Genomic DNA, 22,325 nt, shown 5'->3' on the forward strand with positions numbered 1-22,325 from the left:
GAGCCTGTGCTGCGGCCCTGGCCAGTAAGTGTAGGAACCTTCTCAATAAAGTTGCTTCTTTAATATCAACTTTGTTGCGGTGGGCTCTGTCACTCTGGATGACTAGGTGGGCTTGCCTGCCTGAGTAGGGGGTCTTCCTACTACACAGGAACTAGGCCTATCAAGTCTAAAATTCCTAAAACAAAGGCAAAGCTCAAAATGGAATCATACCAGTTTGGGCCCCATCTCAGAATCCACTTCACTTCCTGCCCTTGAATTCCTTCAAAACAGCTGGCCACTCCATCCCTTCACTCAGACCTACCTAGCAAGCACTTACCTCACTCACTTCAGCTCTCACTTTCTCCCCTAGACGCTCCTTCAACCTGGATAGGAGTATATGCCAACTGCTCTCTTTCCTGAGGAGATAAGAAGTAAGGAGGACACGTCTGGCCAGCGCCATATGGGCCACATGGTGGATGGTAGGGTCTGGCATATTATCTTCATGCTGGGGGAAGGACCCCTGGCCCACCCCCATTGCCTGCCTAGCAAGTAATAGGCATGCGCAGACCCCTGGAGGCATGGGCAGGCACTTGGCTGATAGGTTACTGAATCAGGGACTGGGAATTTTCTGAGGATCTGCCCTCTGTGCCAACATATTTTAGGCCTGGACCAGCCTAGCCGCTGGACTCCATGCCACTTGTGTCTCTGATCCTGTCATGTGTCTCTGATCCTGTCATGTGTCTCTGATCCTGTCATGTGTCCCATCTCCTGGCTTATCTCCAGTCATCATGGAGTCCCAATTCAGCTCTCCATTGGAGCTGAATTGGCTTGTTGGTATTGTTCTTGTTATTACTTTCCTCTTTAGCATGTTTCCTAGCTGGGTTATGTGTATTTGCGTGCTGTAGGCCTTTGTAACAACTGGTGGCCTGCAGCCTGTTCACTGTATAATAAAGACTCCAATACTCTATATTTTAAAATGTGGCTTTTGGATGATTTACTTACAACAGATATAGCCCCTCTAATAAACCTTATAATATTCTTTCTCCTGTGCCTGCCCCCCCATGGTCCCCTGTGATGGTCATGACAGATTCTTACATTTGGTGCACAAAACCTGGGATAGGTTCCCCAGTAGATATGCTCCTCCTCCACTTCAGACAGGGTACTGACCAGCTGCTCCAGGCCTTAGCCCATGGTCCTACAATGGAGTCGCCAGAGGACCACCAAGGTAACTTTCTCCTAATCAAGTGCTGTAACTTCTGCCCATCCAACACTGGCTAATTCATTCCTACCCAGGTGAGTGACCAATCCAGAGGCTTAGATTCTGCTGTTCAGGCCACCGGGCCTGTGTGGGGGCTTCAGGGCCCCAGAAAGCTTGGCCAAGTATCTAAGCCACATTCCGAGGTTTCTCTTCTGTGTCAGTTCTCTGATGCGTGCTGAGAGCTGACTTATGGGTGGAAATTTTCTTACATTCCTCATTTTCATAGGGTTTCTCTTCTGTGGGTGTTTGAGGTTGGAAAGTCAGGTCTGACTTCTGAGAGGTAGCTTTTGTACATTGCTTATGCTCATTGGACTTCTCTGAATAATTGCTCTGAGCTTCCGTAGGGTTTAATTCCTTACAAAAAAATTTCCCCATTTACTACATATATAGAGATGCTGTCTAGTGTGTATTTTGTGATATGTAGTGACTGTAGGTCTTAAGTAGAATGCCTTTTCACATGCAGTACATTCAGGTATATTCCTTCCACCCTGAAGAATTTCTTTGTTATGGTTATAGGAGGGTTCTCCTACACAAACCCAATTACATTTAAAGAATACAGTCTATGAATTTAGTACTTTCTCTTCTCCACCATATTCAAAATATGGCAGCTCATTTGGACTCCCATCATTTTGACTAATATGCCCCAAATACCTGATGGATTCTTCAACTACATGAAACACACCAGGCCTATCGTCAGCATGCATCTCCTCAGGCTCACTATAGCGAAGCATGTTCTGACACTCAATGAAATTTTCAGCCCTCATGCCTAAAGAGTTCTCCTTAATCCTAATAAGCTCTGGTATATGTGTGGAGCGCAAACAAAGTTGTTACTACTCTCACGCTTTCCTCCACTGTGGTAGAATTTGTGATTGCTACTTCATACAGACATTCATCTGGACTTTCCTGGAAGGTCTTAAACATGTCTTCCATTTCTTAGACTCTAAAATGAGTCATAGAAAAAAATAGACAAAAACAGAGATCCAAATTCCTTTTTATAAAGACAATAACATTTCTCCCATCCTGTTAGAGATTTTGAAATATCAAAATAAGAATTGATTTATGAGAAATATGTGCTTTGCTCTCTAATATATTAACAAAGTAATAGTGATATTTTGCAAGGGAAAAGAATTTTTTTCTGTTTCTGTTTTTTCTTCTTTTTATATCATAGGAAATATTTACTCAAACTACTCAACTACATAATGGTAGAGTTTTAAGCTGAGTACTTACCATATGCCTATTGTATTCTTGAGATTTTTCAATTTTTTTATCACATGGGAATAAATGCATTGTTCTCTTTTATATTATTGAAATAATTTATATATTCTACTGCTTTGCTTCTCAATCAGTAGGTGATGAACAGGATGATTTTGTAGATTTGGAGAACATAGGATGTTTTAGTCATCCCTTTAGCTTTTGCTTAAGCAGTAATGTTTCCTGAGAGCAAGGATTTATAATTACATCTCTTCAATTCTAAATTCTCACTAAGAATTACTTTGGGTATCTGTGGGAATTTTAAAATTCATTTCTCCCCATCTTAGACAAAGTCTCTTCAGATTTTCTTTTCTGGCATTCCATCCCTTCACAACCATGGAAGACCAAAAATATTCCAGCTCACCTCCTACTCAATCATTCTCTGTAGACTAAAAGCATTGGTCTAACTCTCAGTCTCAGTGCATCACCAATTGCTACTTTCCTTATCATATGAGAGCAGCTCTGGTGTACTCAATTCCTATACCTGCATAGTCCTAGCTTCAAAGAAAATGAAATCTCATATTCTACATTTGAATTTTCTTTCTTTTGTTTCAGTATGATTTCCACAAAAAGAGAATTCCTAACTTGAACTCTACAGTATGTCTCCATACAAATTATTAATTCACAAGTGTTTGAGACAAAGGATCACCTAGTTCTCTCCCACAAACAGGACTCAGGGGAATTAGGAACATTATTGCTCAGTACAGCACAAGATGAACTTATCAACTGGGTTCAGGCTCCAACATCACTATCCCAGATGAATTAACTCACCTGTGAAATTCTTGTCTGAGGCTACTCCTAACCATGGTTCTGCACCTTGCTCCAAATGACAGTCAATTTAGGCTTAGGAACACAGTGCCCTGATAATAAGAAGTAGAGGAGAACTGTTGCTCATGCTGGGTAATCATTGGTCTAAGATCTCAGATATCCTGTTCAGAATGTTGTTCCTAAATCATATTTCTCATTGTTCACTGGCTCCTTGGCTCCCAGGCTTGGATCTATTTTGCTGGTTGTGTGGCTTGAAATCAGCTCTTTTATTCAAGGCTAGCATTCTACCAGTTTTTTTTTTTTTTTTTTTGGGTCCGGTCGTGGGGCCTGAACTCTGGGCCTGGGCACTGTCCCTCAGCTCTTCAGCTCAAGGCTAGCACTCTACCACTTGAACCACAGCGCCACTTCCGGCTTTTTTTTATGTGGTGCTGAGGAATCGAACCCAGGGCCTCGAGCATGCAAGGCAAGTGCTCTACCACTGAGCCACCTTTCCAGACCCATAAACTTTTTTTTTTTTTTTGGGGTCCGGTCATGGGGCCTGAACTCTGGGCCTGGGCGCTGTCCCTCAGCTCTTCAGCTCAAGGCTAGCGCTCTACCACTTGAGCCACAACACCACTTCCGGCTTTTTTCTTTTTGCTTATGTAGTGCTGAGGAATTGAACCCAGAGCCTCAGGCATGCAAGGCAAGCGCTCTACCACTGAGCCACCTTCCCAGCCCATCATTCTACCAGTTTTGAGTCCCAGTTCTACTCCAGTTTTGTTTTTTTCTTTTGTCGGTTGTGAGTCTTGTACTCTGGGCCTGGGCATTCTCCCTCAGTGCTTCAGCTCAAGGCTAGTGCTCTCTCACTTGAGCCACAGCACTGCTTCTGGTTTTATAGCAGTTTATTGGAAATGAGAATTTCACAGACTTTCCTGCCCAGGCTGGCTTTGAACCACAAACCTCAGATCTCAGCCTCCTGAGTAGCTAGGATTACAACCATGAGCCACTGGCACTCCGCCCACTTCTAGTTTTTGAATAGTTAATTGGAGATAAGAGTCTTATGTGGAATTTTTGGCCATTGCTGGCTTCAAACCAAAATCCTCAGATTTCAGCCTCCTAATTAGCTAGGATTACAAGTATGAAAAACTGTACCCAGTGACAGGTTTGGATTATAAATACCCACTTTAAATTGATGATTTACAGAGCATACTTCCAATAGTGATATACATTCTTGTCCTAGATTGGAATCAACATACAAAAATTACCTCAGATTTGGGAAGACAGTCTCCTGTCCGTGGAACATAGTTTGGAACTTTTGTCATCCTGCTGGTTTGGATTCTTGAAGAATGAGAATAAAATTGCCTCAGGAGTTATATCATCAAGTTGAAGTTGTCTTTAAAAAGAAATTAAACTTCTTACAGACTGGACTCATGTCTAATAGAATTGAAAGTTTGATAAATATTCACATATATACTAAAAATGAACCATTTGGCCCTAGCAAGTTAATGTGACTTTTGATCACCCAAGAACACCAGGTTACTGTAGGTCTCCAGCATTATATCCCCATATCAGGTACTCTGACCAATGTCAGGTCCTCCCAGCTGAAGTCCACAGCTACATCATCTAATGACAACAGCTTTTGTAAGGGTACATTTACATCAAGTAATCATGAGAACACCAAGACTGGAATTTCATTTTCCTGTATATATGCTTTTGTTTTACATAAAATATCTGGAGCTTGCTGTGTTGTTATCTATAGAATGGGAGAAGGAAAAATCAAAGTAGAAATGTTTGTTTCTATTTTAACTTAGTCATTAATAATATGGTTTCCCTATGATATGTATCAAAAGAGACATACACTAAGTATAGAGAAATAAAAATAAATAAATACAAAGATAACATAAGCAAAATTAGTAATGAACAATGCAAGTAATGATAATATGAAATGGAATAAACATCAGCAGAAATTGTATGACTGCACCACAGACCATTGATAATTAACAGATCATATATCTCAATAGTAAAAGTTGTATGCTGAAAAGCATAGTCTCCAAGGACACGTTTAAAAGGCCACACAATTTTTTTAATCTACCTTTACTACTACCTTTACTACTACTACCTTGTACTGATAGAACAGCCAGACAAAAAGTGAGTAGGAGCCGGGTGCCGGTGGCTCACACCTGTAATCCTAGCTACTCAGGAGGCTGAGATCTGAGGATTGCGGTTCAAAGCCAGCCCAGGCAGGAAAGTCCGTGAGACTCATATCTCCAATAAACCACTAGAAAACCGGAAGTGGTGCTGTGGCTCAAGCGGTAGAGTGCTTGCCTTGAGCTGAAGAGTGCAGGGACAGGACCAAGCCCAGAGTTCAAGGCCATGACTGACAAAAAAAAAAGTGAACAGGAACACATAAATGGATGGCATTATCTTAACCTAAATGCTATTTATAAAGTACTTGGTGTTACATTTACCAAGAGAGACACATTGAAAGTAAGTCCCAGGACAAACTTTCTAGAAATCAATATGAGAAATAAAGCTGTGATAAATACATTATAGTTAAATAATCTATTTCTAATAATCTCAGTGAAATAAACAACATGGAAAGTACAATGGACATCGGCGAAATGTTCCTACCATTGAGATTTATACAATATTAAAGGTAGCCATTTTCTTACTTCATCTTTGAAATAAAAACATATGTTTTTAATTATGTATGTTATATTCACAAGGGTATCTTCTGAAGAGTGGGGGAAAGCCAAAGAAATGGGTGCAAACAGGATGAAAAAGTGCATCAATGGAGGTCATTCAACACTGATGAAAATAAACTATATAACTTGTGAGTAGAAATGGGGGAAAGTGCTTGGGAGAGAGTGAACATAAGACATTGAACAAAAGGAAATGTCCTCATTACCTGACTCATGTAATTGTAATCTCTCTGTACATCTCCTCTATAATAAATTAAATTATTTAGAAAACAATTCTCCATGGAGTTGTGTTAGCCTAAACTATTTGCTTACTGAAGAAAATCTACCATAGTTACAAGAACAGTTACAATAATTAGAAATAAAATAAAACACTTAATTTGAAACAAGAAATATTTTGAATTTAGGTTGAATATAAATTCTACATAAACTAATAACAATAATCTTGTTTTATTGTAGTATCCAATTCACTGTTAGTGTTAAATAGTCAGGTAAGAGAAAACAAAGTAAAATAAGTATTTCTGGCTCAAAACTGTTATCCTACCCTAGCTACTAAGGAGGCTGAGGTCTGGAAGCCAGCCTGAGTAGACAAATTAATCAGCTAATAAACAGGCTGGAAGCAAGGCTCAAGTGACAGTACCAATAGTGAATGAGGCCTGTGAGTTCAAGCTTCAGTCCTAGCACAAGAAAGGCATGGTGAGGCTGAGGTAGGTGTGTCACATGAGTTTTGAAATTAGACACCAATTATGGTAACACAGCAAGTGCTCATCTCAGACATACAGAGAAAAGAAAATGGGTGAAGGCGGGGGGGGGGGAGAAGGGAAGCAAAAGGATAGGGAAAAGAAGGAAGAAGAGGAGACAAGAGAGGAGTGGCGAGGAGAGAAAAAGAAAGGGAAAGGAGGACAAGAAGACAAGATGGTAAGACAGGATCATGAGATTACATTTGACTCCTTAGATAGGACACCAAAAGTGATTGATCCAAAGCCAAACAAGACTAAGTACATACAATTGAAATTTTGTGCACCAAAAGGCATGATCAACAAAGAAGAAAAAACATGGTATATGAGAAAATATTTGCATATATCTTTAAATAGATTACTAAATGAAAAGAATTAGAAAATATAAAATGAAGTCCTATAATTAACCCCCAACACCAATCTGATTTTGAAATGGGAAAAAAAGACTAAAAAGAATATATACATATAGTTGATTAAAATATGAAAAGAAGTTCAATATCAATATTAATGAGAAAAATTCAAATCAAAATTACAATGAAATAGATACTTCACACTGTTAATATGTTCAAATTTTTAAGTAACAACAACAACAAAAATCCAAAGTCTAACAACTGCTGAAAAGGATGTGAAAATATGAACTTTGGTGCATCTCTGGCAGGAATGTAAAACAAAGATGGTATGGAGACTCCCAAAAATAACTATATAGAGAATTAGGAATATGGTGCAGCACTTCTATTTCTAGATTTGTACCCAACAGAACAGAAAGCAGGGACTAGAACAAATATTTGAAGAATCACTTCACTAAAATGACTCACAATAACCAAAAGATAAAAGCATGTAAAACAATAGATAAATGCATTGAAAAGGAAGGCAATTTGATTACATTTTACAGCAGCATGAACCTTGAATACAATAAGCTAAATAAAATACACCAATCATAAAGGAGCAACCATGGTATTATTCCCCTTATTGAACTTTCAAGGATGAACAACTTATAGAGGCAAAAAGTATGATGATTCCAGAGACTGGGACAGAGAAGAATAGGAGCTGTATACTTAATGATTACACAGCTTCATACGTGGATGATAAAAAATGCTGTACACGGATGGAAGGGATGGTCACACAATGAGGCCAAGTGCAATTTCAATGAATTGTACATTTAAGAGTGGTTTAGTAGCCAAATACCTATACTTCTGGAACTTGGGAAATTCAAGAAGGATTAGCCTACCTACCTAGGCTACACAACAAGTTCAATTGTTTCCTGGACTAGCAAGACCTGTCTTCAAAAGGAATATGGAAAATTCAAATTTTGGATTCTGAATTTTATCAGTGATAAAAGTGACTTATGTATCTATTTTTCCTAGTGAAATAGCAAGTGAATTGAAAGTGTTTGAAAACATGTTAAAACAGATTTTAGTTGGAAACACACATTAGAAATAACATTAATAACAAACACATTAACAAAAGGCACACATTATTATAATCTATGCATCTTGCTGTTTGTTTTTTGTATATTTTTCACTGACTACAATTCAAATGTGTCACATATTCATGAATCATTTCTCTCAGTAGATTCCTAAGGATATTTTGCCACACATGTTAGCTACATTAGCATAGGCAAGTTGAACAGTAAGAAAAACTGGTTCCCAGAAAGATAATTTGAAGAAAAGAAAAAAATGAGAGGTATATGAAAGAGAGACTGAGAGAAAGAAAGAGGAAAAGAGACAGAAAGAAAAAATAGACCTGAAGAGAGAGGAAGAGAAAAAAATTGAGGGGGGGGTCACTCATGGGGCCTGAATTCTGGGCCTGGGCACTGTCCCTCAGCTCTTCAGCTCAAGGCTAGCACTCTACTACTCAAGCCTCAGCAACACTTCTGGCTTTTTTTTTCTGCATATGTGGTACTGAGGAATTGAACCCAGGGTCTCATGCATGCAGGGCAAACACTCTACCACTAAGCCACCTTCCTAGCCCCGAGAGAAAGAGAAATTTTTAAAAAGCTAATGAGTAGGAAATGGAATGAAGAGAGAAAATAGAGCAAAAAAAAATACTGTGAGGACACTTTAGAAAAAAATAGGGATTTCAAGAAACACCGTAGACTATACCATCAAATATAGTCTTAAGTTTTAAGTAAGACAAAGACCACAAAGCATTCCAAGAAGCATGTATAGAGAGTAATTTAAGTACCCATAGCTTACTCCGTCCTCTACAGCATTTGAAGTGTACGTGACCACACTATTTCAGCATCTCCCATCAAACTTCATTAATATAGTTTAATGTTACTCATGGGGATGTGATACTGGACTAATGAACAGTCACCTTCCAGGGGATGTCATCTCCTTGCTGTCAGTGAATCACATTACAAGTGTGACTATTTTTTCTACATCAGAAAAACTAGAAGTAAACTGAAGCAAATCATCACTCAACTTACACAGAATATAAGATTTTATATTTCGCTAAATCTATGATCAATCTTTATCTATTTAGGAACATGTTCCTGAAGCAGAATCTGCTTTTCTGTTCTTCAATCTTGGACACTCTTAGGTTCCCAAAATGGAATGTAAAATAAAGTGAGAAATAAAAAGTAACTCACCAGAAATCCTTGCATTCTTTCTTGCCTTTGACAATGAACAGGAGATACTGGAAGCATGGCTGGTAGAGAAGGCAAATGAGGTAGTCAGGAAAGAACCTGTGTGATTGTGCCCCAGATTTTTCTTCTCAAAACATCATACATGGGCTGGAAAAGCATAAAGCTTTTTTATGAAAAAATAATGTTTTCTGTCTCAAATAGAACATTAAACTATCCACTAAAGATGAAACCACAGTCCATTAGTCAGTAGCTAGATAGTATAAAAGCAATTCATTTCTAGGTTACCATATGTATGTATACACACACACACACATACACACACACATATAGTTAAAACTACTATTCCCACAAAATAATTGGATAATTAAAACAATAAACATATCACATCTTCACTAAAACTAGTTATTAGTGAAGTACACTTAGGGATGTATGAACTACTTTTCTCTTAATGCAAAGATATCCTAGAACTTAACTCAGCATTTGTACTCTACTTCATTCATTTACATATTTAAACACCGTGGTAGTGATGTCTGTTGTAATTCAGTTTTTTTTCACCCAAAGTTATACAGGAAAAATGTATACAATATATATTTCTTGCATTACGTTTCCATAATGGTTTTGAAATGGCACATTTCTTTGTATCCAAATACTGAGAGCACCTTTGTACAATGACTTGCAATTTGTCATTTAACCTGCTTTGGCCAAAGGAGCATCAGCAAAGATGATGTAAACACAGGTTTGAGAAGTCCCTAATACTCACTTTCCTAAATGGTCACATGAAGAACCTTGGCCATCCTGCTAGAGATATAGAACCTCATAAAAATGCAACATAAAATACTGGTCATAGGATTGACACAATCCAACCCCATCCTGAGCCAATGAACCAGAAGATTAAAGTCTTCTATGTTACTGAAACAAAATATCAAGCTGAGGACACCCTAAAATGTAGATCCATAAAACTTAATGCTCTTATCCACATGTGTTTTTTTACACAATTACATAGAATGTAAACTTTTAATATAAAATAACGAGCATTACAGTGATGTACAAAATGAAATCTACTCTGTAGATTTCAAAGTTTTTTGTTGTTTTGTTTGGAATGACAATATGAGTTATTAAAAAGCAATGTTTGCATATCAGTATTGAATTTTCTACAACACAAGAATGTTTACAAAACTTAGAAGGTTTTACTATAGACAAAGTTGTCCATATTCACACTGCTTGAAACGGAGTGTTATAGATTTCAGGGTGGGATATTTTCCAAAAATAGAAACAAAAGAACAACAACAAAAAAAACCCATACTTTCAAAGGATTTGTGTTCAAATGGAGACTACAACTCCCACAATGCTCTGTGCCATGCTGGAGGAAGTGGAATCTTACATGAGTTTGACCAGTGCTAGACCCTAGGTCCATGGAGGGCATAAATGAATGGGGACCTTTCTCTTCCAGCTGTGGGAGCTGAGTTGGATTTTTTTTTTGAAAAACATTATTTGCCTCCTGAAATACTCTAAGACCAACCAGAAGATGGAAATGTATTGGGAGCATTAGATAAGCTGTTTTTTTAAAATTCTTACTTCTAATAATATATTTGAGGTTATGAGAATACATTTAAATATTTTGATTAATGGATACATTTTGTTGAATGTAAATTATGTCTCTGTTTTGCCTTACATTTTTTTGTCAGTCCTGGAGCTTGAACTCTGGGCCTTGGTGCTGTCCCTAAGCTCTTCTGCTTACGGCAGTGCTCTACCACTTGAGACACAGCACTGGTTTTGTGGTGGCTAATTGGAAATAAGAGTATCACAGACTTTCCTGGCTTTCAACCATGATCTTTAGATCTCAGCCTCCTGAGCAGCTAGGATTCCAGTGCCTGGATTGCCTAAAATTTCTGAATATCTCCCCTCTCACTTTAAAAAGGTATTCACAGCCATTAAACTTGGACCATTTTCCACTGCTCTAATTTATACCCTGAAAAAAGTATCAGGATTGCTATAATCTTGTGTCAATTTAGATTTCTCAAAATCTAACAATTTCCCAGAAACTCCCAAACTCCATCTATGAAATCTTAAGGAGTTTTTTGTTATTTATTTCTGAATTTTGTCTTTCCTTTAAAGGATTTATTTTCTCTTTTTTTTCCTTTTCAATCTTCAGCAAGGAGTGGAAGTCTGATTAACACTTCTTTCAGAAATAAATAGTTCAAATAACGTAAGTATAAAAGAACAGTGGAAAATGGCCACAGTCTTATGATTGCAAATAAATGAGAAAAATAATATAATATAAGTGAACAAACACACGGTAAAAACAAAACAAAACAATTCATAGCATAAATCCTGTATTTCCCACATTTGTAAGGAAATAACTCTTTGAAAGAAACAAAAAATATCAGCTGGGCACCTGTGGCTCAGGCCTATAATCCTAGCTACTCAGGAGGCTGAGATCTAAGGATTGAGGTTCAAACCCAAGCCAGGCAGCAAAGTCCATGAGACTCATATCTCCAATAAATTACTCAGAAAACCAGAAGTGGCGCTGTGGATCAAGTGGTAGAGCACTTGCCATGAGCTGAAGAGCTGAGGGACAGTGCCAAGGCCCAGAGTTCAAGCCCCACAACCGACCAAAAAAAGAAGTCAATCAATGTTTGTTCTTGTTTGGGTTGAGCAGACACAGCCTTCCAGAGGTTGGAAGCTGTTCCTCCACCCTGTCAGGATTTGGACGCAGAGGGCCTGCATGCACTTTTATGGCTCAGTACCTGGGCAAACAGAAATGGAGTAGAGACACTGTATCCTGTGATGCATGAGGAAATGCCCATAAAGAAACATCAGCAGCAAAAGGACCTAGCAGCGCACGGTCACAGCAACTGCTGAGGGAGGATCTCTACTGTCTTCTACTGAAAGAGAAGCATCTGTTCCTGCATAAATGTGATAGGTTTGTCCCTAGAAATATAGAATTTGAATATTTGGAAGTAAACATTCCACAATCACTCCCATTCAACAGTTGAAGAATCTCATGTGACTTCATACTGTAGTGTGTCCACTATGAAAGAATTAGATCAACATTTCTTTTCATCTTACTTTCATCCTGTAAATACTGATGGAAAATTTCACAGCTCTTGCTTCCCTTTTGGGTCCGGTCGTGGGCCTGAACTCTGGGTCTGGGTACTGTCCTTCAGCTCAAAGCTCAAAGCTAACACTCTACCACTTGAGCCACAGTGCCGCTTCCAGCTTTTTTCTTTTGTTGCTTATGTGGTGCTGAGGAATCGAACCCAGGGCCTCAGGCATGCAAGGCAAGCGCTCTACCACTGAGCCAGCTTCCCAGCCCATCTTGCTTCCCTTTTGTCCCATAAAGTCCAGATACTTAAGATATTTTTATCTTAGATCTGTCACCACCAGGATCCAATGTAACTTCTAATGAATAGACACAGAATAAGTTTTTGTTCAAAGTGGTTTGCCCCTTTGGTCCATCGTTTCACAGCTTGGTAATCCCCAGACTTAGGTCAGGATAGAAGAAAGTAATGAATGCATGAAAGTACTGGATAGCCTTGCTTTTATTTCTTTCCATTAGGAGATTCATGTAAAAATTAGTGACCTCATCAGTGAACAAGTTTTTTAAGGTTTGGATATCTCCCTCAGTAATTCTCAATTTGAAAGCACTACTGAGGATCTCATCCTGTGGGCCATGGTCTAGGGCATTATTGATTTTCTTTTCCAGGTCTTCAATAAGTTCAAGATCATCTGTTCTTCTGTCCTTCTCTTTGTCTAAGAAATTCTTTTTCTTGGCCTCAACTACTACTATTTTCCTCCTAAATAAGACATTGCTTCCAAGCTGGGCACTGGTGGCTCACGCCTGTAATCCTAGCCTCTCAGGAGGCTGAGATGTGAGGATTGTGGTCCAAAGCCAGCCAGGGCAGGAAAGTCCATGAGACTCTTTTTTTTTTTTTTTGGTCGGTCATGGGGCTTGAACTCTGGGCCTAGGCGCTGCCCCTCAGCTCTTCAGCTCAAGGTGAGTGCTCTACCACTTGAGCTACAATGCCACTTCCGGTTTTCTGGTGGTTTTATTGGAGATAGGAGTCTCACAGTCTTTCCTGCCCGGGCTGGCTTTGAACCCTGATCCTCAGATCTCAGCCTCCTGAGTAGCTAGGATTACAGGCGTGAGCCACCAGCGCCCAGCTCGAGGAAAGTCCATGAGACTCTAATCTCCAATAAACCACTAGAAAACCAGAAGTGGCACTATGGCTCAAGAAGTAGAGTGCTCACCTTGAGCTGAAGAGCACAGGGACAGCACCCAAGCCCAGAGTTCAAGCCCCACGACCGACCAAAAAAAAAAAAAAAAAAGACATTGCTTCCAGGCAGAGTCAGGCTGATACTTCTGATAGGTCACGTACAGCCGGATGCCCTCTTTTATTGTCATTTTCAGGTCTTACAGTGATCTTTTCTTTTCTTTTTTGTTGGACATAGGGCTTGAACTCTGGGCCTGAGGGCTGTCCCTCAGCTCTTCAGCTCAAGGCTAACGCTCTACCATTTGAGCCATAGTGCTACTTCCTGTTTTCTGGTATTTTTTTATTGGAGATAAGAGTTTCATGGCCTTTCCTGTTATTTCCTTCTTCTTTTTGAGTACCCTAGCTGATCTTTTCTTCCTGGACAACTACCATAATTCTTCTTTGCATGACAGTCTCCACTGAAGATTATTTCTTCTTGTTCCTGCCATAATGCTGATGGTTTTGTCCATCTCTTTTCCCTTCTTACATCTTTCTCTGAATGATCATATCAGTTTCCTTGATTTAAATAATCCATGGAGGGCTGGGAAGGTGGATCAGTGGTAAAGTGCTTGTCTGGCATGCATGAGGCCCTGGGTTTGATTCATCAGCACCACAGAAACAGAAAAAGAAGGAAGTAACATTGTGGCTCAAGTGGTAGAGCGCTAGCCTTGAACTGAAGAGTACAGGGAGAGCGCCCAGGCCCAGAGTTCAAGCCCCATGACTGACAAATAAACATAAATAATAAATAAATAAATAACCTATGGAGAAAATTCAAAAGGGTGTCTCTAACTTCTCAATACTCCCATCACATGTATCCAAGTGCCTACAGTAGAAGTGTTCTTACATATTTCATAGGCACTTTAAACAATTTCCAAGAATGAAGTCATCATTTTTACCCAATATTTCTAGAATTTACCTCTGTATAATACTCATAAACATTTGGTCAGTTCTGTTTCTGTGATTTCTCACCTCCTCTCCAAAACAATGGGGACACCTCACACCCTTGCTACCCTCTTCAGAAATATCTGTTATATCCTGTTCTTGAGGTTTCCATGTTATGCAACTCTCTGAATTGCCCCTGCTGTGGCCCCAACCAATTGCTGTTCTATCATAGTCTTCTGAATTCAAAGTAAAACCAAAGGAAGGCCGGACTCTACAGGGCTGATCTCATGTAACTGCCACTGATCTTTGGATAGTCACTTATTCCATTAGGAGATTTATTACCCATTTTCAGCATGTTGTTCTGAGATCCAGAACCTGTCAGTTCACAAGATGAAGAGTTCAAAAATACCTCTCCTCAAGAGGCCACATTTCATGTTCCATTACAAGCAGAAATCACCATGGGCATTGTGGTCAGCTGTAATGGGAATCCAAGTAAGCTACCAACATTGCAGCAACTTTTTCACTTGGTGAATAAAGCAATCTAATCTTGGTCTTTAACAGGTATTTTCATCAGTACCCACTGGAGAAAACAGAGTGTTGTGTGAGCGCCACCTCTTGAGGAGGGGCCAAACTCGGGGCAACGACCAGTTGCAGAAAATGGAAAATGGCACCCAGAATCCTATTCAGCCCTGTTTACATACCAGACTGGAGCAGTGGAGGCCAACACACACGAGGTGAAAACCCCAGACCTCTTGCAGCCATTGCCGCCTTCGCAGCTTTGGCCACCACCATCAAGCCTCTCAGTCATTGCACATTGTGATGTTTCTTTGTTGGTGGTAGACTCTGCTTGCCTTTGCCTGTTACCCACTTTCTGGCTTGATCTTACAATTAAAGCTTCTTAGTTCTTGTTGAAGCATATAGGGCTCTGATATTGCTTTATCTCTAGTCTGCCATCTAGGATTTTCACTTTCCCTTTAAAAAATTAACATATATGTATTTATTTACCTCCTCTGTGATTTTCCTCTTTAATTTGCATTTTGAAATAACTCATAAGACCTTTGAACTCAAATAACATGGGTTTAGAAAATACTCTATAGCCATGAAGAAAAATCATTTTGAATTGTACTTTTTTAAAATGTAATAACACCTAGACACACTTAGCACCTAAATCTTAAAATCAGTTTTGTAGTTTTATTTTAAAGTACTCCCCCACCTTGTTTATACCTGCTGTGCCAAGTAATTCATGGTTACAGTGATAAAAGTTTTATGAATTAAAAATATCAGATAATTTAAAATTCTGAATATGTCTACTGTCAAATGAATATATTTGCCAAATGCTTGACAAACCCATGCACAACAATAACACTCACAATAAAGTATATTAATTTCAAAGATTGATTATGATTTTACCTAGGGACAGGGTGCCAAGATATCACAGACCTTTGTCCCACAGCTTTAAGAAGGATTTCATGACCAGACAAGTGGTAGAAAACAAAAAGTAAAAGAAACAGCTTTGTGGGCTGGGAATGTGGCTTAGTGGTAGAGTACTTGACTAGCATGCATGAAACCCTACATTCCATTCCTCAGTACCACATAAATAGAAAAGTCTGGAAGTGGTCCTGTAGCTAAAGTGCTAGAGTACTAGCCTTGAGCACAGAGAGGCTCAGGGCCAGTGCCAGCTCCACCCCTAATGAAAACTGGGTACTTAGAATGGAATATATATTACAAAATTTCTTCAAGATTCTGGCTGTATTTATCATATAAGTTGACCTTTACACTCCATAGGTTGGCATTAGTCTTGAGAGCCTCTAAAGAGAATTGGAAAGTTTTAAAAATTGTTTTTGTAAAGGTAATGTACAAATGGGTCACCATTTTGTAAGTTAGGTAAAGCGTACATTTCTTGTTGGACAATGTCACCACTTCCTTTTTTCTCTTCCAGTTTTCCCCCCTGTTCTTGTTCACAAGTTGTCAACATCATATCTACTGGGTACAACTGTGGCTTGTGTTTCTCCATTTTCCCTCAATTTCTGTGTCCTCTTCCTCTCCCTCAAATATATGGATAAATCGGGGCTGGGAAGGTGGCTCAGTGGTAGAGCCCTTGCCTTGCATGCATGAGGCTCTGAGTTCAATTCCTCAGCACCACATAAGCAGAAAAAAGCCAGCAGTGGTGCTGTGGCTCAAGTGGTAGAGTGCTAGCCTTGAGTTGAAGAGCTGAGGGACAGCACCCAGGCCCAGAGTTCAGGCCTATGACTGGACCCAAAAAGAAAAAAAAAATATGGATAAATAAACAAACAAGACAAAAAAATTCCTCTTGTTTCCATTTTCTGGAATTCATTTCAATATAAAAATCAGCAGCTTTATGCAAGCATCAGGCTTTGCTCACACATACATGACACTTATACTTCCTGCACCCAGTCATAGCTCACACCAGATTCTAAGGTCCACAAAGTAATTCTTTTCTCTTTCCACAGAAAGGAGCTGAGGATCAGAAAGATTAAGTGACTTTTGGGGAATGCTGGCTGAGCATAGTGGCTCACTCTTATAGCCTTCTTTACTGCAGAGAATGAGATCTGAAGATCATAATTTGAAACCAACCCAGATTGACAAATGTCTAATGGTAGACATTCACCATCAGTTAACTGTCAGAAAGCCAGAATTTTGTGTTGCAAGCAGTAGAGCTACAACACTACCATACTTAAATGAGAAACTTAAAGGATACTGAAGGATAGTGCAAATACAATGATCTTAAGAACCAATACTATCCCATACACACACCAACACCACCAACATACACACACATATTAAAAGAGATATTAGTACTGAAATCCAAATACAGTTTTTATATTTGTATATGCTTTATTATTGGCTTTAGTAAGGTTTGACCTGATAGTCTCTCTACCTATGAGCCACAATTCAAGCACTTTGTTGCAATTACTACCCAGGTTTGTGTACAGAAATACATTTTCCTAGTTAAGGACACATCCTTTTCCAACAATGGTGAAATGTCTCTACTTGGCCCAGGTTCTTCTATTGAGACCCAGTATCTTACACTATTTGTCCTGCATGGCCTGTAAGTTGATTGGTCCAGTAGATCTCAGCCATCCTAATAACTAGGATAATAGGTAGCAGCTATTGTACTGGATGGTACTTGCTTTAGGAAAAGTGCTCTGAGTTCACCATTCAGTGAAGGTTGTTAGAACTCACCTATTAATACTTTTTGTTCAGAATTGGGAACTTCATATATCTAGGACTGCAGGGGGAACATGGTGTTATTTCATACTGGTTTGATTTTTTTTTTTTTTTTTTTTTTTTTGCCAGTCATGGGGCCTGAACTCTGGGTCTGGGTGCTGTCCCTCAGCTCTTCAGCTCAAGGCTAGCGCTCTACCACTGGAGCCACAGCACCACTTCCAGCTTTCTCTGTTTATGTGGTGCTGAGGAATCGAACCCAGGGCCTCCTGCTTGCAAGGCATGCACTCTACCACTGAGCTACCTTCCCAGCCCACATACTGGTTTGATTTTATGGCAGCTTGTAGCTATTGCCTACTTTGAGCCCTGTATGAAGAGAAAGGGAGCTCCTGGGAGACAAATGCACTGTACTAACTGCTGCTCTCAGATATAGAAGTGAAAAGAAGACTCAAAGAGCCAAATAGCATAGACACTGAGCTCTTAGAAACTCAGGCTATCTGGTTCCTTACATTCAATGTAGAAAGTCAGAGCCTGCAGGGCTTGTAAAATCCATTTAGATTCCTGAACATGGGATTCCTTTCTCCTCAGCCCTTTTGACTCTTTGTATCAGGGTTTGTTGGTGTGGCTTTCTTTCCTGTTAACTTACTATACAGGTTAAAACATTATGTGCACCAAACAACAGGTTTCTTTTGTCCTAGTAGATGTTCTACATTCTGTTACCTTCCTGTTTGGGAGCTTGTTTTGTACTTGGACCATCATATACATATCCTTACTAAGGGAATAGCTCACAGACTGTGCAACATAGTTTCTCAATGATGATTAACTCACCCAGAGACTGAGCCTTGGGAGGTTGGTTTTAGGCCTTTATGAGAGGCTTTGGCCTAGGCACTGTGGGCAACATTGGTGGAAATGTCCTCAGAGCAATCCCACAGACAGTGAGTGAGCCCTGATTAGTATGTAGTTATTGACAGTTCTACCTAGGAGTGTGAACAAATGACTGAGTCCTTTTTAGCTTATTGCACAATATGGAAATTGGAAACAATTATCAGCTTGTGAATTCCTAGCCCAACTTCCTGGCTATTCCTAGGAACCACTTTCAGGAAATGGTGAGATTATCATGATCTCAAAAAGGATTTGTTATTCCCAGGCTCAAATTCTAGGTATTCTTGTTACATCATCTCACCTGCCCTTTATACCAAATAGATGTGGCGAAGGTCATATTCCTCAAAGACCTGATCTTGTGCAGGCAAGTTGTCACACCATCTCATGATAGAGAAGTTCTTGACAAATGGGTCCTTAAGTGATTGTTCTTAATATGCAAATCCCATAAATGTGTTTAAGAAGATAGAGGTGGTCAAGACCTCACTGGGCCACACGCACATGTTTATCATTGTCCTCACAGTCCAAGATTACACAAATATCATGTGTGACACTTCAGTGTAGCTATGTCTACAAGAACTATGAAGTTTTTCCTGCCCACCTATTATTTAGAATTGCTCTGTTTTCTGCTCCCAGAATGCACCAATGAATTGAACTGTGCAAAATTTCATTCCTGGCAGGCAGGGTTTGATGAATAGAATGACATCTGCTGGAAGGGGACCCAAGAAAACCAGGTTTTGCTGAGAGCAGCTTACTCAGAAATATTCAGGTGTACCTAGAGATGGACAGTGTTTCTGCACCTTTCAGGTATCAGCATCTTCTCACTCCTCAGGATTCCTTTTGAAGAGTCACATCTTCAGTGATAAGGAAGGGGAGGAAAATGATGTGTTTAGTGGGCCAGAGGAGACATTTTTAGAAGTAAGGACATAGATGGCTTGCATAATTTTCTTTCAAGAAATATAGTGGCTACTGGTGGGCTCACATCTGTAATTCTAGTTACTCAGGAGGCTGAGATATGAGGACTGTGCTCTGAAGCCAGCTGGGTCAAGAAAATTCAGGAGACTCATCTCTAACTACTAAAAATAAAAATAAAAAGCCAGTGATTCAATGAGTAGAGCAGTAGCCTGGAGCAAAAAGAGCTCAGAATCAGTGCCCAGGTCCTGAATTTAAGCTGTATGACAGGTACATAAACCCCGATCTCCACCCCCTCACACACAGAAGGAATACAGGAAAACTAATTAGCAACCAGACTGGCAGCTGGTGTGTGTGTGTGTGTGTGTATGTGTGTGAGTACACAGGAAAATAAGAGAAGTAACAATCTGCAGGCAGTCAAGATGGTTCCAGGATGAGAAGTCTATTTTATCACTTCCATTTTCCTGTCATGCTGAATGCCTGCCCCTTCAGCAGGTTGAATTACAAGGAGAGCCTGTGGGAACTGGCAAGGCTGCCATGAACTGGTGTTAGGAGGAGTCATCTCACGTGTCATTGGTGGAGATGACAAGAGTGTGGTTCAGCTCTCACTCTGGACTTTCCTACCTTCCATACTCACCAAAGTCAACAGCAGGAAGACAAAAGATTCCCTAGATGTTTGCGATATTTAAGGCCCCTGGGAAATACAGCATTGAGAGAAGCAGCCCAAGTACCTTTGGCTGCAGACAGGAGTGGGCTCCTGCTTCCAGGCCACCCAACCCAGCTGTGTCCCCCTGGGAGCATTCAGCGGGTCCTGATATGCAGTGAGGAAATTACTGGAACCCAGACTGACTCGCATTTGTCCAATCTCTTTGATTCAACTGTTCTGGAGCCCTCTGGGAACCTGGAGTCACCTGAGGGTACTATGTCTCTACCTGAGATTTGTAAGCATCCTATCTCTAAGTGTGGCTTTGTATGCCACATTGCAATACAATGCTCACATGGAGAAGTTAAAGGACACTGAATCTTAAGTTTTATGCATTCCTTGAATTCATTTGTGAAGTTTTCTCCAATGATACAAATATAACAGATTTTACTTCATGTTTAGAAAACATTGCTTTCTGAAATACTTCACATTATGTAATTTTCTAAAGTTTTAGAAACAACAAAGGACTGGTTTAAATTAGGATATTTTAGAACAGTGTGAGTAGTGTTAAATATGTTCTACAGTTTGAAGGATAATGGAGAACTCCAGGCAGCTGTCCATAATTAACACAGGGCACTGTGTTGCCTCCCAGGGGGAGATATGGTGGGTGGGAAAACATGGGGTTCAGCAGTGTGTGATCAGCCTTTCCTTCCCAGGACATAACAAACACCTTTCTTCTCTGGAAGGGAAGGTATCTTCCTCTGCAGTCTGCCCAGGTGAATGCTTGGACATTTACTTCTGGAGAACATTTGTAATCCCTGTGCTCAACTTCAGCCCAGAGGAGAAGGCAGGTCTTAGAGCCCATGGACCCAAGCCCCACCCCAGGTGACCTTTAGGATCTGAGGAGCCTTCTTTGTCCTGCCCCCAATAAGTTCTCCTCCCTCATCTGGTCTCCCCAGTGACCCTGAACCTGTATCTGTGTTCCACATTTCTGCTCTGTCCCCTTCCCCAACAGCAAAGTGGATTGTGGGGACACAGTGTAAATGAAGTCTTAAGAGAAACTGGAAGCACACATAGAGACCTCAAATTTGACCTACATCTCTGCACATCCTGAAATTTTGTTAGTTTTTTACTTACTTTTGCTAATTTATTTGTTAGGTACTTATTGGATTGTATGAACAACATATTTTGTTTAGTATGGTATTGAATATAGCTATCTGTGCCCTACATCACCTATAGTTTAGTAATATAATGTAAAAGATAAAGATTGGTTTAAATAATGTCCATTAAATGTTACTGATTAGGTCCCTTGCAATTAGTTGCTTAAAGTTTTTTTTTCCTACAAAAGGAAAGTCTTGTTAGGAAACTCCTAAACTGAAGAGGAACATGGAATATAAAATTCACCCTAATGATTGTCCCTCCCATAACTCCTTTTCTTTTTTTTTTTTTTGCCAGTCATGGGGCCTGAGCTCTGGGCCTGGGCACTCTACCACTTGAGCCACAGCACCACTTCTGGCTTTTTCTGCTTATGTGGTGCTGAGGAATGGAACCTAGGACCTCATGCATGCAAGGCAAGCACTCTACCACTGAGCCACCTTCCCAGCCCCCATAACTCTTTTTCTATTTCATCATTCAGTCTCAAGGAAACTCAGCATCAATAAAGTTAGCAATCTATTTGTCACTGCTCCTCTGGGGATTTTGTTGGATGAAATCTGTTTGTTCCTCTTTGTTCCTCCCATTGGTGTGATGATAGGAACAGGATTACTGAGGTCTTCCAGAATGACTTGGATGTCAGGCCTTTATACCTAATAGCCCCACTCTCTGCTACTATCAAATGCATGCTTCCCATGCCTTTTTCTTAGAATCTTCACAGTGCCATTCCATTTCTCTTAGGCAAAGAATACTTCATTATTAAAGGCTGGAGAGATTTTGTGGTTCCAGAAAGACCTGTCCTTTTTCTTAAGGATTTTTCTACTTTCAAATCCATTTTTTAGTCCAGGACATTCTCTCACATGTACACCTTCTCTCTCTCTGTCTCTCTCTTTCTCTCTCTCTCCTTTCTTTCTCTCTCTGTCCATTTGATTGTTAGTGATCTATGAGCTTTAACATGCTTTCTTACTTCTGTTGGGTTTTTTGTTTTGTTTTGTTTTTTGTTGGTGTGGTGCTTGAACTCTGGACTTGGGCGCTGTCCTTGTGCTCTTCAGCTCAAGGCGAGCACTCTACCACTTGAGCCCCAGCACCATTTCCGGTTTTCTAGTGGTTTATTGGAGATAAGAGTCTCGTGGGACTTTCCTGCCTGGGCTGGCTTTGAA

The 22,325-nt window shown here is 39.9% G+C and overlaps 1 protein-coding gene and 2 pseudogenes across 1 annotated transcript in view; 1 reads left to right on the plus strand and 2 right to left on the minus strand.

Moving 5' to 3' along the window:
- The window catches only part of LOC138841657 (zinc finger protein 420-like), a 184,692-nt gene that overhangs the window by 51,127 nt on the left and 111,240 nt on the right, over nucleotides 1-22,325 (plus strand). The window lies entirely within an intron of this gene.
- On the minus strand, nucleotides 12,105-14,018 carry LOC138841639 (sentrin-specific protease 2-like; annotated as a pseudogene).
- LOC138841656 (sentrin-specific protease 2 pseudogene) lies at nucleotides 14,424-16,407 on the minus strand (annotated as a pseudogene).

This window comes from Dipodomys merriami, unplaced genomic scaffold (genome assembly GCF_024711535.1).
Source record: "Dipodomys merriami isolate MVZ:Mamm:240054 unplaced genomic scaffold, mDipMer1.0.p SCAF_325, whole genome shotgun sequence".
NCBI classification, from domain to species: domain Eukaryota; kingdom Metazoa; phylum Chordata; class Mammalia; order Rodentia; family Heteromyidae; genus Dipodomys; species Dipodomys merriami.